The sequence below is a fragment of the Pseudophryne corroboree genome, chromosome 5, assembly GCF_028390025.1.
Source record: "Pseudophryne corroboree isolate aPseCor3 chromosome 5, aPseCor3.hap2, whole genome shotgun sequence".
Classification (NCBI taxonomy): Eukaryota; Metazoa; Chordata; class Amphibia; order Anura; family Myobatrachidae; genus Pseudophryne; species Pseudophryne corroboree.
In genome coordinates, this window is record NC_086448.1 from 162,454,025 (window position 1) to 162,472,208 (window position 18,184).

The following is an 18,184-nucleotide window of genomic DNA, read 5'->3' on the forward strand; positions in this document are numbered from 1 at the left end:
GAACCGGTAACCTCATCGCCTGGAGGCCACGCCCGATAGCCATGCAATAACAGCCACGGGTAAAAAAGGGGTTTCTTTGGCACAGGATCCCAAGCCTGACATATGGGGTTTCTTTGGCACAGGATCCCAAGCCTGAAAAATGGGGTTTCTTTGGCACAGGATCCCAAGCCTGAAAAATGGGGTCTCTTTGGCACAGGATCCCAAGCCTGAAAAATGGGTTGTCTACGCCACAGGGTCCGAACCCTAAAAAATGGGGTCTCTTCGCTAAAGGATCCGAAGCCTGAAAAATGGGGTCTCTTTGCCACAGGGTTCCAAGCCTAAAAATTGGTTGTCTCTTTGCCACAGGGTCCCAAGCCTGAAAAATGGGTTGTCTCTTTGCCACAGGGTCCGAAGCCTGAAAAATAGAGTATCTTTGCCACAGGTTCCGAATCCTGAAAAATGGGGTCTCTTTGCTACAGGGTCTGAAGCCTGAAAAATGGGGTCTCTTTGTCACAGGGTCCCAAGCCTGAAAAATGGGGTATCTTCGCCACAGGTTCCGAAGCCTAAAAAATGGGGTTTCTTTGCTACAGGATCCCAAGCCTGAAGTAGTGCTGTAAGCTTACCTTGTTAAAGGCTAAAAGATACATTTTATAACTTACAACATAAAATTAATATTGCGTTGGTCCATGGTGGCTGTGCCGCTACCAGTTCTCAAAGAACCGGTAACCTCATCGCCTGGAGGCCACGCCCGATAGCCATGCAATAACAGCCACGGGTAAAAAAGGGGTTTCTTTGGCACAGAATCCCAAGCCTGACATATGGGGTTTCTTTGGCACAGGATCCCATGCCTGAAAAATGGTGTTTCTTTGGCACAGTATCCCAAGCCTGAAAAATGGGGTCTCTTTGGCACAGGATCCCAAGCCTTAAAAATGGGTAGTCTACGCCACAGGGTCCGAACCCTAAAAAATGGGGTCTCTTCGCTACAGGAGTCGAAGCCTGAAAAATGGGTTGTCTCTTTGCCACAGGGTCCCAAGCCTGAAAAATTGGTTGTCTCTTTGCCACAGGGTCCGAAGCCTGAAAAATGGGGTATCTTTGCCACAGGTTACGAACACTGAAAAATTAGTTCTCTTTGCCACAGGGTCCCAAGCCTGAAAAATGGGGTATCTTCGCCACAAGTTCCGAACCCTGAAAAATGTGGTCTCTACGCCACAGGGTCCGAATCCTGAAAAATGGGGTCTCTTCGCTACAGGGTCTGAAGCCTGAAAAATGGGGTCTATTTGTCACAGTGTCCCAAGCCTGAAAAATGGGGTATCTTTGCCACAGGTTCCGAAGCCTAAAAAATGGGGTTTCTTTGCTACAGGATCCCAAGCCTGAAGTAGTGCTGTAAGCTTACCTTGTTAAAGGCTAAAAGATACATTTTCTAACTTACAACATAAAATTAATATTGCGTTGGTCCATGGTGGCTGTGCCACTACCAGTTCTCAAAGAACCGGTAACCTCATCGCCTGGAGGCCACGCCCGATAGCCATGCAATAACAGCCATGGGTAAAAAAGGGGTTTCTTTGGCACAGGATCCCAAGCCTGACATATGGGGTTTCTTTGGCACAGGATCCCAAGCCTGACATATGGGGTTTCTTTGGCACAGGATCCCAAGCATGAAAAATGGTGTTTCTTTGGCACAGGATCCCAAGCCTAAAAAATAGGGTCTCTTTGGCACAGGATCCCAAGCCTGAAAAAAGGGTTGTCTACGCCACAGGGTCCGAACCCTAAAAAATAGTGTCTCTTCGCGGCAGGGTCCGAAGCCTGAAAAATGGGGTCTCTTTGCCACAGGGTTCCAAGCCTGAAAAATGGGTTGTCTCTTTGCCACAGGGTCCCAAGCCTGAAAAATGGGTTGTCTCTTTGCCACAGGGTCCGAAGCCTGAAAAATGGGGTATCTTAGCCACAGGTTCCGAACCCTAAAAAATTAGGTCTCTTTGCCACAGGGTCCCAAGCCTGAAAAATGGGGTATCTTCGCCACAGGTTCCGAACCCTGAAAAATGTGGTCTCTAAGCCACAGGGTCCGAACCCTGAAAAATGGGTTCTCTTCACTACAGGGTCTGAAGCCAGAAAAATGGGGTCTCTTTGTCACAGGGTCCCAAGCCTGAAAAATGGGGTATCTTCGCCACAGGTTACGAAGCCTAAAAAATGGTGTTTCTTTGCTACAGGATCCCAAGCCTGAAGTAGTGCTGTAAGCTTACCTTGTTAAAGGCTAAAAGATACATTTTCTAACTTACAACATAAAATTAATATTGCGTTGGTCCATGGTGGCTGTGCCACTACCAGTTCTCAAAGAACCGGTAACCTCATCGCCTGGAGGCCACGCCCGATAGCCATGCAATAACAGCCACGGGTAAAAAAGGGGTTTCTTTGGCACAGGATCCCAAGCCTGACATATGGGGTTTCTTTGGCACAGGATCCCAAGCCTGACATATGTGGTTTCTTTGGCACAGGATCCCAAGCCTGAAAAATGGGGTTTCTTTGGCACAGGATCCCAATCCTGGAAAATAGGGTCTCTTTGGCACAGGATCCCAAGCTTGAAAAAAGGGTTGTCTACGCCACAGGGTCCGAACCCTAAAAAATAGTGTCTCTTCGCTACAGGGTCCGAAGCCTGAAAAATGGGGTCTCTTTGCCACAGGGTTCCAAGCCTGAAAAATGGGTTGTCTCTTTGCCACAGGGTCCCAAGCCTGAAAAATGGGTTGTCTCTTTGCCACAGGGTCCGAAGCCTGAAAAATGGGGTATCTTTGCCACAGGTTCCGAACCCTAAAAAATTAGGTCTCTTTGCCACAGGGTCCCAAGCCTGAAAAATGGGGTATCTTCGCCACAGGTTCCGAACCCTGAAAAATGTGGTCTCTACGCCACAGGGTCCGAATCCTGAAAAATGGGGTCTCTTCACTACTGGGTCTGAAGCCTGAAAAATGGGGTCTCTTTGTCACAGGGTCCCAAGCCTGAAAAATTGGGTATCTTCGCCACAGGTTCCGAAGCCTAAAAAATGGGGTTTCTTTGCTACAGGAGCCCAAGCCTGAAGTAGTGCTGTAAGCTTACCTTGTTAAAGGCTAAAAGATACATTTTCTAACTTACAACATAAAATTAATATTGCGTTGGTCCATGGTGGCTGTGCCACTACCAGTTCTCAAAGAACCGGTAACCTCATCGCCTGGAGGCCACGCCCGATAGCCATGCAATAACAGCCACGGGTAAAAAAGGGGTTTCTTTGGCACAGGATCCCAAGCCTGACATATGGGGTTTCTTTGGCACAGGATCCCAAGCCTGAAAAATGGGGTTTCTTTGGCACAGGATCCCAAGCCTGAAAAATGGGGTCTCTTTGGCACAGGATCCCAAGCCTGAAAAATGGGTTGTCTACGCCACAGGGTCCGAACCCTAAAAAATGGGGTCTCTTCGCTACAGGATCCGAAGCCTGAAAAATGGGGTCTCTTTGCCACAGGGTTCCAAGCCTGAAAAATGGGTTGTCTCTTTGCCACAGGGTCCCAAGCCTGAAAAATGGGTTGTCTCTTTGCCACAGGGTCCGAAGCCTGAAAAATAGAGTATCTTTGCCACAGGTTCCGAATCCTGAAAAATGGGGTCTCTTCGCTACAGGGTCTGAAGCCTGAAAAATGGGGTCTCTTTGTCACAGGGTCCCAAGCCTGAAAAATGGGGTATCTTCGCCACAGGTTCCGAAGCCTAAAAAATGGGGTTTCTTTGCTACAGGATCCCAAGCCTGAAGTAGTGCTGTAAGCTTACCTTGTTAAAGGCTAAAAGATACATTTTATAACTTACAACATAAAATTAATATTGCGTTGGTCCATGGTTGCTGTGCCGCTACCAGTTCTCAAAGAACCGGTAACCTCATCGCCTGGAGGCCACGCCCGATAGCCATGCAATAACAGCCACGGGTAAAAAAGGGGTTTCTTTGGCACAGGATCCCAAGCTGACATATGGGGTTTCTTTGGCACAGGATCCCATGCCTGAAAAATGGGGTTTCTTTGGCACAGTATCCCAAGCCTGAAAAATGGGGTCTCTTTGGCACAGGATCCCAAGCCTGAAAAATGGGTAGTCTACGCCACAGGGTCCGAACCCTAAAAAATGGGGTTTCTTCGCTACAGGAGTCGAAGCCTGAAAAATGGGTTGTCTCTTTGCCACAGGGTCCCAAGCCTGAAAAATGGGTTGTCTCTTTGCCACAGGGTCCGAAGCCTGAAAAATGGGGTATCTTTGCCACAGGTTACGAACACTGAAAAATTAGTTCTCTTTGCCACAGGGTCCCAAGCCTGAAAAATGGGGTATCTTCGCCACAAGTTCCGAACCCTGAAAAATGTGGTCTCTACGCCACAGGGTCCGAATCCTGAAAAATGGGGTCTCTTCGCTACAGGGTCTGAAGCCTGAAAAATGGGGTCTCTTTGTCACAGTGTCCCAAGCCTGAAAAATGGGGTATCTTTGCCACAGATTCCGAAGCCTAAAAAATGGGGTTTCTTTGCTACAGGATCCCAAGCCTGAAGTAGTGCTGTAAGCTTACCTTGTTAAAGGCTAAAAGATACATTTTCTAACTTACAACATAAAATTAATATTGCGTTGGTCCATGGTGGCTGTGCCACTACCAGTTCTCAAAGAACCGGTAAACTCATCGCCTGGAGGCCACGCCCGATAGCCATGCAATAACAGCCATGGGTAAAAAAGGGGTTTCTTTGGCACAGGATCCCAAGCCTGACATATGGGGTTTCTTTGGCACAGGATCCCAAGCCTGACATATGGGGTTTCTTTGGCACAGGATCCCAAGCATGAAAAATGGTGTTTCTTTGGCACAGGATCCCAAGCCTAAAAAATAGGGTCTCTTTGGCACAGGATCCCAAGCCTGAAAAAAGGGTTGTCTACGCCACAGGGTCCGAACCCTAAAAAATAGTGTCTCTTCGCTACAGGGTCCGAAGCCTGAAAAATGGGGTCTCTTTGCCACAGGGTTCCAAGCCTGAAAAATGGGTTGTCTCTTTGCCACAGGGTCCCAAGCCTGAAAAATGGGTTGTCTCTTTGCCACAGGGTCCGAAGCCTGAAAAATGGGGTATCTTAGCCACAGGTTCCGAACCCTAAAAAATTAGGTCTCTTTGCCACAGGGTCCCAAGCCTGAAAAATGGGGTATCTTCGCCACAGGTTCCGAACCCTGAAAAATGTGGTCTCTACGCCACAGGGTCCGAACCCTGAAAAATGGGTTCTCTTCACTACAGGGTCTGAAGCCTGAAAAATGGGGTCTCTTTGTCACAGGGTCCCAAGCCTGAAAAATGGGGTATCTTCGCCACAGGTTCCGAAGCCTAAAAAATGGGGTTTCTTTGCTACAGGATCCCAAGCCTGAAGTAGTGCTGTAAGCTTACCTTGTTAAAAGCTAAAAGATAAATTTTCTAACTTACAACATAAAATTAATATTGCGTTGGTCCATGGTAGCTGTGCCACTACCAGTTCTCAAAGAACCGGTAACCTCATCGCCTGGAGGCCACGCCCGATAGCCATGCAATAACAGCCACGGGTAAAAAAGGGGTTTCTTTGACACAGGATCCCAAGCCTGACATATGGGGTTTCTTTGGCACAGGATCCCAAGCCTGAAAAATGGGGTTTCTTTGGCACAGGATCCCAAGCCTGAAAAATGGGGTCTCTTTGGCACAGGATCTGAAGCCTGAAAAATGGGTTGTCTACGCCACAGGGTCCAAACCCTAAAAAATGGGGTCTCTTCGCTACAGGGTCCGAAGCCTGAAAAATGGGGTCTCTTTGCCACAGGGTTCCAAGCCTGAAAAATGGGTTGTCTCTTTGCCACAGGGTCCCAAGCCTGAAAAATGGGTTGTCTCTTTGCCACAGGGTCCGAAACCTGAAAAATAGGGTATCTTTGCCACAGGTTCCGAACCCTGAAAAATTAGGTCTCTTTGCCACAGGGTCCCAAGCCTGAAAAATGGGGTATCTTCGCCACAGGTTCCGAACCCTGAAAAATGTGGTCTCTGCGCCACAGGGTCCGAACCCTGAAAAATGGGGTCTCTTCGCTACAGGGTCTGAAGCCTGAAAAATGGGGTCTCTTCGCCACAGGTTCCGAACCCTGAAAAATGTGGTCTCTACACCACAGGGTCCGAACCCTGAAAAATGGGGTCTCTTCGCTACAGGGTCTGAAGCCTGAAAAATGGGGTCTCTTTGTCACAGGGTCCCAAGCCTGAAAAATGGGGTATCTTCGCCACAGGTTCCGAAGCCTAAAAAATGGGGTTTCTTTGCTACAGGATCCCAAGCCTGAAATAGTGCTGTAAGCTTACTTAGTTAAAGGCTAAAAGATACATTTTCTAACTTACAACATAAAATTAATATTGCGTTGGTCCATGGTGGCTGTGCCACTACCAGTTCTCAAAGAACCGGTAACCTCATCGCCTGGAGGCCACGCCCGATAGCCATGCAATAACAGCCACGGGTAAAAAAGGGGTTTCTTTGGCACAGGATCCCAAGCCTGACATATGGGGTTTCTTTGGCACAGGATCCCAAGCCTGAAAATGGGGTTTCTTTGGCACAGGATCCCAAGCCTGAAAAATGGGGTCTCTTTGGCACAGGATCCCAAGCCTGAAAAATGGGTTGTCTACGCCACAGGGTCCGAACCCTAAACCGCTACAGGATCCCAAGCCTGAAAAATGGGGTTTCTTTGGCACAGGATCCCAAGCCTGAAAAATAGGGTCTCTTTGGCACAGGATCCCAAGCCTGAAAAATGGGTTGTCTACGCCACAGGGTCCGAACCCTGAAAAATGGGGTCTCTTCGCTACAGGGTCCGAACCCTGAAAAATGGGGTCTCTTTGCCACAGGGTCCCAAGCCTGAAAAATGGGGTCTCTTTGCCACAGGGTCCCAAGCCTGAAAAATGGGGTCTCTTTGCCACAGGGTCCGAAGCCTGAAAAATGGGGTCTCTTTGCCACAGGGTCCGAAGCCTGAAAAATGGGGTATCTTCGCCACAGGTTCCGAAGCCTGAAAAATGGGGTTTCTTTGCTACAGGATCCCAAGCCTGAAGTAGTGCTGTAAGCTTACTTAGTTAAAGGCTAAAAGATACATTTTCTAACTTACAACATAAAATTAATATTGCGTTGGTCTATGATGGCTGTGCCACTACCAGTTCTCAAAGAACCGGTAACCTCATCGCCTAGAGGCCACGCCCGATAGCCATGCAATAACAGCCACGGGTAAAAAATGGGGTTTCTTTGGCACAGGATCCCAAGCCTGACAAATGGGGTTTCTTTGGCACAGGATCCCAAGCCTGAAAAATTGGGTCTCTTTGGCACAGGATCCCAAGCCTGAAAAATGGGTTGTGTACGCCACAGGGTCCGAACCCTGAAAAATGTGGTCTCTTTGGCACAGGATCCCAAGCCTGAAAAATGGGTTGCCTACGCCACACGGTCCGAACCCTGAAAAATGGGGTCTCTTCGCTACAGGGTCCAAAGCCTGAAAAATGGGGTCTCTTTGCCACAGGGTCCCAAGCCTGAAAAATGGGGTCTCTTTGCCACAGGGTCCGAAGCCTGAAAAATGGGATATCTTTGCCACAGGTTCCGAACCCTGAAAAATGAGGTCTCTTTGCCACAGGGTCCCAAGCCTGAAAAATGGGTTGTGTACGCCACAGGGTCCGAACCCTGAAAAATGGGGTCTCTTTGGCACAGGATCCCAAGCCTGAAAAATGGGTTGTCTACGCCACAGGGTCCGAACCCTGAAAAATGGGGTCTCTTCGCTACAGGGTCCGAAGCCTGAAAAATGGGGTCTCTTTGCTACAGGGTCCCAAGCCTGAAAAATGGGGTCTCTTTGCCACAGGGTCCGAAGCCTCAAAAATGGGGTATCTTCGCCACAGGTTCCGAAGCCTGAAAAATGGGGTTTCTTTGCTACAGGATCCCAAGCCTGAAGTAGTGCTGTAAGCTTACCTTGTTAAAGGCTAAAAGATACATTTTATAACTTACAACATAAAATTAATATTGCGTTGGTCCATGGTGGCTGTGCCACTACCAGTTCTCAAAGAACCGGTAACCTCATCGCCTAGAGGCCACGCCCGATAGCCATGCAATAACAGCCACGGGTAAAAAATGGTGTTTCTTTGGCACAGGATCCCAAGCCTGACAAATGGGGTTTCTTTGGCACAGGATCCCAAGCCTGAAAAATGGGGTTTCTTTGGCACAGGATCCGAAGCCTAAAAAATGGGGTCTCTTTGGCACAGGATCCCAAGCCTGAAAAATGGGTTGTCTACGCCACAGGGTCCGAACCCTGAAAAATTGGGTCTCTTCGCTACAGGGTCCGAAGCCTGAAAAATGGGGTCTCTTTGCCACAGGGTCCCAAGCCTGAAAAATGGGGTCTCTTTGCCACAGGGTCCGCAGCCTGAAAAATGGGGTATCTTTGCCACAGGTTCCGAACCCTGAAAAATGAGGTCTCTTTGCCACAGGGTCCCAAGCCTGAAAAATGGGGTCTCTTTGCCACAGGGTCCGAAGCCTGAAAAATGGGGTATCTTCGCCACAGGATCTGAAGCCTGAAAAATGGGGTTTCTTTGCTACAGGATCCCAAGCCTGAAGAAGTGCTGTAAGCTTACTTAGTTAAAGGCTAAAAGATACATTTTCTAACTTACAACATAAAATTAATTTTGCGTTGGTCCATGGTGGCTGTGCCACTACCAGTTCTCAAAGAACCGGTAACCTCATCGCCTAGAGGCCACACCCGATAGCCATGCAATAACAGCCACGGGTAAAAAATGGGGTTTCTTTGCACAGGATCCCAAGCCTGACAAATGGGGTTTCTTTGGCACAGGATCCCAAGCCTGAAAAATGGGGTTTCTTTGGCACAGGATCCCAAGCCTAAAAAATGGGGTCTCTTTGGCACAGGATCCCAAGCCTGAAAAATGGGTTGTCTACGCCACACGGTCCGAACCCTGAAAAATGGGGTCTCTTCGCTACAGGGTCCGAAGCCTGAAAAATGGGGTCTCTTTGCCACTGGGTCCCAAGCCTGAAAAATGGGGTCTCTTTGCCACAGGGTCCGAAGCCTGAAAAATGGGGTCTCTTTGCCACAGGGTCCGAACCCTGAAAAATGAGGTCTCTTTGCCACAGGGTCCCAAGCCTGAAAAATGGGGTCTCTTTGCCACAGGGTCCGAAGCCTGAAAAATGGGGTATCTTCGCCACAGGATCCGAAGCCTGAAAAATGGGGTTTCTTTGCTACAGGATCCCAAGCCTGAAGTAGTGCTGTAAGCTTACGTTGTAAAAGGCTAAAAGATACATTTTCTAACTTACAACATAAAATGAATATTGCGTTGGTCCATGGTGGCTGTGCCACTACCAGTTCTCAAAGAACCGGTAACCTCATCGCCTAGAGGCCACGCCCGATAGCCATGCAATAACAGCCACGGGTAAAAAATGGGGTTTCTTTGGCACAGGATCCCAAGCCTGACAAATGGGGTTTCTTTGGCACAGGATCCCAAGCCTGACAAATGGGGTTTCTTTGGCACAGGATCCCAAGCCTGAAAAATGGGGTTTCTTTGGCACAGGATCCCAAGCCTAAAAAATGGGGTCTCTTTGGCACAGGATCCCAAGCCTGAAAAATGGGTTGTCTACGCCACAGGGTCCGAACCCTGAAAAATGGGGTCTCTTCGCTACAGGGTCCCAAGCCTGAAAAATGGGGTCTCTTTGCCACAGGGTCCGAAGCCTGAAAAATGGGGTCTCTTTGCCACAGGGTCCGAAGCCTGAAAAATGGTGTCTCTGCCACATGGTTCCATGCCTGAAAAATGGGGTCTCTTTGCCACAGGATCCCAAGCCTGACATATGGGGTTTCTTTGGCACAGGATCCCAAGCCTGAAAAATGGGGTTTCTTTGGCACAGGATCCCAAGCCTAAAAAATTGGGTCTCTTTGGCACAGGATCCCAAGCCTGAAAAATTGGGTCTCTTTGGCACAGGATCCCAAGCCTGAAAAATGGGTTGTCTACGCCACAGGGTCCGAACCCTGAAAAATGGGGTCTCTTCGCTACAGGGTCCGAAGCCTGAAAAATGGGGTCTCTTTGCTACAGGGTCCCAAGCCTGAAAAATGGGGTCTCTTTGCCACAGGGTCCGAAGCCTGAAAAATGGGGTATCTTTGCCACAGGTTCCGAACCCTGAAAAATGAGGTCTCTTTGCCACAGGGTCCCAAGCCTGAAAATGGGGTCTCTTTGCCACAGGGTCCGAAGCCTCAAAAATGGGGTATCTTCGCCACAGGTTCCGAAGCCTGAAAAATGGGGTTTCTTTGCAACAGGATCCCAAGCCTGAAGTAGTGCTGTAAGCTTACCTTGTAAAAGGCTAAAAGATATATTTTCTAACATTCAACATAAAATGAATATTGCGTTGGTCCATGGTGGCTGTGCCACTACCAGTTCTCAAAGAACCGGTAACCTCATCGCCTAGAGGCCACGCCCGATAGCCATGCAATAACAGCCACGGGTAAAAAATGGGGTTTCTTTGGCACAGGATCCCAAGCCTGACAAATGGGGTTTCTTTGGCACAGGATCCCAAGCCTGAAAAATGGGGTTTCTTTGGCACAGGATCCCAAGCCTAAAAAAATGTGGTCTCTTTGGCACAGGATCCCAAGCCTGAAAAATGGGTTGTCTACGCCACAGGGTCCGAACCCTGAAAAATGGGGTCTCTTCGCTACAGGGTCCGAAGCCTGAAAAATGGGGTCTCTTTGCCACAGGGTCCCAAGCCTGAAAAATGGGGTCTCTTTGCCACAGGGTCCGAAGCCTGAAAAATGGGGTATCTTTGCCACAGGTTCCGAACCCTGAAAAATGAGGTCTCTTTGCCACAGGGTCCCGATCCTGAAAAATGGGGTCTCTTTGCCACAGGGTCCGAAGCCTGAAAAATGGGGTATCTTCGCCACAGGTTCCGAAGCCTGAAAAATGGGGTTTCTTTGCTACGGGATCCCAAGCCTGAAGTAGTGCTGTAAGCTTACTTAATTAAAGGCTAAAAGATACATTTTCTAACTTACAACATAAAATTAATATTGCGTTGGTCCATGGTGGCTGTGCCACTACCAGTTCTCAAAGAACGGTAACCTCATCGCCTAGAAGCCACGCCCGATAGCCATGCAATAACAGCCACGGGTAAAAAAGGGGTTTCTTTGGCACAGGATCCCAAGCCTGACATATGGGGTTTCTTTGGCACAGGATCCCAAGCCTGAAAAATGGGGTTTCTTTGGCACAGGATCCCAAGCCTGAAAAATTGGGTCTCTTTGGCACAGGATCCCAAGCCTGAAAAATGGGTTGTGTACGCCACAGGGTCCGAACCCTGAAAAATGGGGTCTCTTTGGCACAGGATCCCAAGCCTGAAAAATGGGTTGTCTACGCCACAGGGTCCGAACCCTGAAAAATGGGGTCTCTTCGCTACAGGGTCCGAAGCAAGAAAAATGGTGTCTTTTTGCCACATGGTTCCATGCCTGAAAAATGGGGTCTCTTTGCCACAGGGTCCGAAGCCTGAAAAATAGGGTATCTTTGCCACAGGTTCTGAACCCTGAAAAATGAGGTCTCTTTGCCACAGGGTCCCAAGCCTGAAAAATGGGGTCTCTTTGCCACAGGGTCCGAAGCCTGAAAAATGGGGTATCTTCGCCACAGGTTCCGAAGCCTGAAAAATGGAGTTTCTTTGCTACAGGATCCCAAGCCTGAAGTAGCGCTGTAAGCTTACTTAGTTAAAGGCTAAAAGATAAATTTTCTAACTTACAACATAAAATGAATATTGCGTTGGTCCATGGTGGCTGTGCCACTACCAGTTCTCAAAGAACCGGTAACCTCATCGCCTAGAGGCCACGCCCGATAGCCATGCAATAACAGCCACGGGTAAAAAATGGGGTTTCTTTGCACAGGATCCCAAGCCTGACAAATGGGGTTTCTTTGGCACAGGATCCCAAGCCTGAAAAATGGGGTTTCTTTGGCACAGGATCCCAAGCCTGAAAAATTGGGTTTCTTTGGCACAGGATCCCAAGCCTGAAAAATGGGTTGTGTACGCCACAGGGTCCGAAGCCTGAAAAATGGGGTCTCTTTGGCACAGGATCCCAAGCCTGAAAAATGGGTTGTCTACGCCACAGGTTCCGAACCCTGAAAAATGGGGTCTCTTCGCTACAGGGTCCGAAGCCTGAAAAATGGGGTCTCTTTGCCACAGGGTCCCAAGCCTGAAAAATGGGGTCTCTTTGCCACAGGGTCCGAAGCCTGAAAAATGGGGTATCTTTGCCACAGGTTCCGAACCCTGAAAAATGAGCTCTCTTTGCCACAGGGTCCCAAGCCTGAAAAATGGGTTGTGTACGCCACAGGGTCAGAACCCTGAAAAATGGGGTCTCTTTGGCACAGAATCCCAAGCCTGAAAAATGGGTTGTCTACGCCACAGGGTCCGAACCCTCAAAAATGGGGTCTCTTCGCTACAGGGTCCGAAGCCTGAAAAATGGGGTCTCTTTGCTACAGGGTCCCAAGCCTGAAAAATGGGGTCTCTTTGCCACAGGGTCCGAAGCCTAAAAAATGGGGTATTTTTGCCACAGGTTCCGAACCCTGAAAAATGAGGTCTCTTTGCCACAAGGTCCCAAGCCTGAAAAATGGGGTCTCTTTGCCACAGGGTCCGAAGCCTCAAAAATGGGGTATCTTCGCCACAAGTTCCAAAGCCTGAAAAATTGGGTTTCTTTGCTACAGGATCCCAAGCCTGAAGTAGTGCTGTAAGCTTACCTTGTAAAAGGCTAAAAGATACATTTTCTAACTTACAACATAAAATGAATATTGCGTTGGTCCATGGTGGCTGTGCCACTACCAGTTCTCAAAGAACCGGTAACCTCATCGCCTAGAGGCCACGCCCGATAGCCATGCAATAACAGCCACGGGTAAAAAATGGTGTTTCTTTGGCACAGGATCCCAAGCCTGACATATAGGGTTTCTTTGGCACAGGATCCCAAGCCTGAAAAATGGGGTTTCTTTGGCACAGGATCCAAAGCCTGAAAAATGGGGTCTCTTTGCCACAGGGTTCCAAGCCTGAAAAATGGGTTGTCTCTTTGCCACAGGGTCCCAAGCCTGAAAAATGGGTTGTCTCTTTGCCACAGGGTCCAAAGCCTGAAAAATGGGGTATCTTTGACACAGGTTTCGAACCCTGAAAAATTAGGTCTCTTTTCCACAGGGTCCCAAGCCTGAAAAATGGGGTATCTTCGCCACAGGTTCCGAACCCTGAAAAATGTGGTCTCTACGCCACAGGGTCCGAACCCTGAAAAATTGGGTCTCTTCGCTACAGGGTCTGAAGCCTGAAAAATGGAGTCTCTTTGTCACAGGGTCCCAAGCCTGAAAAATGGGGTATCTTCGCCACAGGTTCCGAACCCTAAAAAATGGGGTTTCTTTGCTACAGGATCCCAAGCCTGAAGTAGTGCTGTAAGCTTACCTTGTTAAAGGCTAAAAGATACATTTTCTAACTTACAACATAAAATTAATATTGCGTTGGTCCATGGTGGCTGTGCCACTACCAGTTCTCAAAGAACCGGTAACCTCATCGCCTGGAGGCCACGCCCGATAGCCATGCAATAACAGCCACGGGTAAAAAAGGGGTTTCTTTGGCACAGGATCCCAAGCCTGACATATAGGGTTTCTTTGGCACAGGATCCCAAGCCTGAAAAATGGGGTTTCTTTGGCACAGGATCCCAAGCCTGAAAAATGGGGTCTCTTTGGCACAGGATCCCAAGCCTGAAAAATGGGTTGTCTACGCCACAGGGTCCGAACCCTAAAAAATGGGGTCTCTTCGCTACAGGGTCCGAAGCCTGAAAAATGGGGTCTCTTTGCCACAGGGTTCCAAGCCTGAAAAATGGGTTGTCTCTTTGCCACAGGGTCCCAAGCCTGAAAAATGGGTTGTCTCTTTGCCACAGGGTCCCAAGCCTGAAAAATAGGGTATCTTTGCCACAGGTTCCGAACCCTGAAAAATTAGGTCTCTTTGCCACAGGGTCCCAAGCCTGAAAAATGGGGTATCTTCGCCACAGGTTCCGAACCCTGAAAAATGTGGTCTCTACGCCACAGGGTCCGAATCCTGAAAAATGGGGTCTCTTCGCTACAGGGTCTGAAGCCTGAAAAATGGGGTCTCTTTGTCACAGGGTCCCAAGCCTGAAAAATGGGGTATCTTCGCCACAGGTTCCGAAGCCTAAAAAATGGGGTTTCTTTGCTACAGGATCCCAAGCCTGAAGTAGTGCTGTAAGCTTACCTTGTTAAAGGCTAAAAGATACATTTTCTAACTTACAACATAAAATTAATATTGCGTTGGTCCATGGTGGCTGTGCCACTACCAGTTCTCAAAGAACCGGTAACCTCATCGCCTGGAGGCCACGCCCGATAGCCATGCAATAACAGCCACGGGTAAAAAAGGGGTTTCTTTGGCACAGGATCCCAAGCCTGACATATGGGGTTTCTTTGGCACAGGATCCCAAGCCTGAAAAATGGGGTTTCTTTGGCACAGGATCTCAAGCCTGAAAAATGGGGTCTCTTTGGCACAGGATCCCAAGCCTGAAAAATGGGTAGTCTACGCCACAGGGTCCGAACCCTAAAAAATGGGGTCTCTTCGCAACAGGAGTCGAAGCCTGAAAAATGGGGTCTCTTTGCCACAGGGTCCCAAGCCTGAAAAATTGGTTGTCTCTTTGCCACAGGGTCCGAAGCCTGAAAAATGGGGTATCTTTGCCACAGGTTACGAACACTGAAAAATTAGGTCTCTTTGCCACAGGGTCCCAAGCCTGAAAAATGGGGTATCTTCGCCACAGGTTCCGAACCCTGAAAAATGTGGTCTCTACGCCACAGGGTCCGAATCCTGAAAAATGGGGTCTCTTCGCTACAGGGTCTGAAGCCTGAAAAATGGGGTCTCTTTGTCACAGGGTCCCAAGCCTGAAAAATGGGGTATCTTCGCCACAGGTTCCGAACCCTAAAAAATGGGATTTCTTTGCTACCGGATCCCAAGCCTGAAGTAGTGCTGTAAGCTTACCTTGTTAAAGGCTAAAAGATACATTTTCTAACTTACAACATAAAATTAATATTGCGTTGGTCCATGGTGGCTGTGCCACTACCAGTTCTCAAAGAACCGGTAACCTCATCGCCTGGAGGCCACGCCCGATAGCCATGCAATAACAGCCACGGGTAAAAAAGGGGTTTCTTTGGCACAGGATCCCAAGCCTGACATATGGGGTTTCTTTGGCACAGGATCCCAAGCCTGAAAAATGGGGTCTCTTTGGCACAGGATCCCAAGCCTGAAAAATGGGTAGTCTACGCCACAGGGTCCGAACCCTAAAAAATGGGGTCTCTTCGCAACAGGAGTCGAAGCCTGAAAAATGGGGTCTCTTTGCCACAGGGTCCCAAGCCTGAAAAATTGGTTGTCTCTTTGCCACAGGGTCCGAAGCCTGAAAAATGGGGTATCTTTGCCACAGGTTACGAACACTGAAAAATTAGGTCTCTTTGCCACAGGGTCCCAAGCCTGAAAAATGGGGTATCTTCGCCACAGGTTCCGAACCCTGAAAAATGTGGTCTCTACGCCACAGGGTCCGAATCCTGAAAAATGGGGTCTCTTCGCTACAGGGTCTGAAGCCTGAAAAATGGGGTCTCTTTGTCACAGGGTCCCAAGCCTGAAAAATGGGGTATCTTCGCCACAGGTTCCGAACCCTAAAAAATGGGATTTCTTTGCTACCGGATCCCAAGCCTGAAGTAGTGCTGTAAGCTTACCTTGTTAAAGGCTAAAAGATACATTTTCTAACTTACAACATAAAATTAATATTGCGTTGGTCCATGGTGGCTGTGCCACTACCAGTTCTCAAAGAACCGGTAACCTCATCGCCTGGAGGCCACGCCCGATAGCCATGCAATAACAGCCACGGGTAAAAAAGGGGTTTCTTTGGCACAGGATCCCAAGCCTGACATATGGGGTTTCTTTGGCACAGGATCCCAAGCCTGAAAAATGGGGTTTCTTTGGCACAGGATCCCAAGCCTGAAAAATGGGGTCTCTTTGGCACAGGATCCCAAGCCTGAAAAATGGGTTGTCTACGCCACAGGGTCCGAACCCTAAAAAATGGGGTCTCTTCGCTACAGGGTCCGAAGCCTGAAAAATGGGGTCTCTTTGCCACAGGGTTCCAAGCCTGAAAAATGGGTTGTCTCTTTGCCACAGGGTCCCAAGCCTGAAAAATGGGTTGTCTCTTTGCCACAGGGTCCCAAGCCTGAAAAATAGGGTATCTTTGCCACAGGTTCCGAACCCTGAAAAATTAGGTCTCTTTGCCACAGGGTCCCAAGCCTGAAAAATGGGGTATCTTCGCCACAGGTTCCGAACCCTGAAAAATGTGGTCTCTACGCCACAGGGTCCGAATCCTGAAAAATGGGGTCTCTTCGCTACAGGGTCTGAAGCCTGAAAAATGGGGTCTCTTTGTCACAGGTTCCGAAGCCTAAAAAATGGGGTTTCTTTGCTACAGGATCCCAAGCCTGAAGTAGTGCTGTAAGCTTACCTTGTTAAAGGCTAAAAGATACATTTTCTAACTTACAACATAAAATTAATATTGCGTTGGTCCATGGTGGCTGTGCCACTACCAGTTCTCAAAGAACCGGTAACCTCATCGCCTGGAGGCCACGCCCGATAGCCATGCAATAACAGCCACGGGTAAAAAAGGGGTTTCTTTGGCACAGGATCCCAAGCCTGACATATGGGGTTTCTTTGGCACAGGATCCCAAGCCTGAAAAATGGGGTTTCTTTGGCACAGGATCTCAAGCCTGAAAAATGGTGTCTCTTTGGCACAGGATCCCGAGCCTGAAAAATGGGTAGTCTACGCCACAGGGTCCGAACCCTAAAAAATGGGGTCTCTTCGCAACAGGAGTCGAAGCCTGAAAAATGGGGTCTCTTTGCCACAGGGTCCCAAGCCTGAAAAATTGGTTGTCTCTTTGCCACAGGGTCCGAAGCCTGAAAAATGGGGTATCTTTGCCACAGGTTACGAACACTGAAAAATTAGGTCTCTTTGCCACAGGGTCCCAAGCCTGAAAAATGGGGTATCTTCGCCACAGGTTCCGAACCCTGAAAAATGTGGTCTCTACGCCACAGGGTCCGAATCCTGAAAAATGGGGTCTCTTCGCTACAGGGTCTGAAGCCTGAAAAATGGGGTCTCTTTGTCACAGGGTCCCAAGCCTGAAAAATGGGGTATCTTCGCCACAGGTTCCGAACCCTAAAAAATGGGATTTCTTTGCTACCGGATCCCAAGCCTGAAGTAGTGCTGTAAGCTTACCTTGTTAAAGGCTAAAAGATACATTTTCTAACTTACAACATAAAATTAATATTGCGTTGGTCCATGGTGGCTGTGCCACTACCAGTTCTCAAAGAACCGGTAACCTCATCGCCTGGAGGCCACGCCCGATAGCCATGCAATAACAGCCACGGGTAAAAAAGGGGTTTCTTTGGCACAGGATCCCAAGCCTGACATATGGGGTTTCTTTGGCACAGGATCCCAAGCCTGACATATGGGGTTTCTTTGGCACAGGATCCCAAGCCTGAAAAATGGGGTTTCTTTGGCACAGGATCCCAAGCCTGGAAAATAGGGTCTCTTTGGCACAGGATCCCAAGCTTGAAAAAAGGGTTGTCTACGCCACAGGGTCCGAACCCTAAAAAATAGTGTCTCTTCGCTACAGGGTCCGAAGCCTGAAAAATGGGGTCTCTTTGCCACAGGGTTCCAAGCCTGAAAAATGGGTTGTCTCTTTGCCACAGGGTCCCAAGCCTGAAAAATGGGTTGTCTCTTTGCCACAGGGTCCGAAGCCTGAAAAATGGGGTATCTTTGCCACAGGTTCCGAACCCTAAAAAATTAGGTCTCTTTGCCACAGGGTCCCAAGCCTGAAAAATGGGGTATCTTCACCACAGGTTCCGAACCCTGAAAAATGTGGTCTCTACGCCACAGGGTCCGAACCCTGAAAAATGGGGTCTCTTCACTACTGGGTCTGAAGCCTGAAAAATGGGGTCTCTTTGTCACAGGGTCCCAAGCCTGAAAAATGGGGTATCTTCGCCACAGGTTCCGAAGCCTAAAAAATGGGGTTTCTTTGCTACAGGAGCCCAAGCCTGAAGTAGTGCTGTAAGCTTACCTTGTTAAAGGCTAAAAGATACATTTTCTAACTTACAACATAAAATTAATATTGCGTTGGTCCATGGTGGCTGTGCCACTACCAGTTCTCAAAGAACCGGT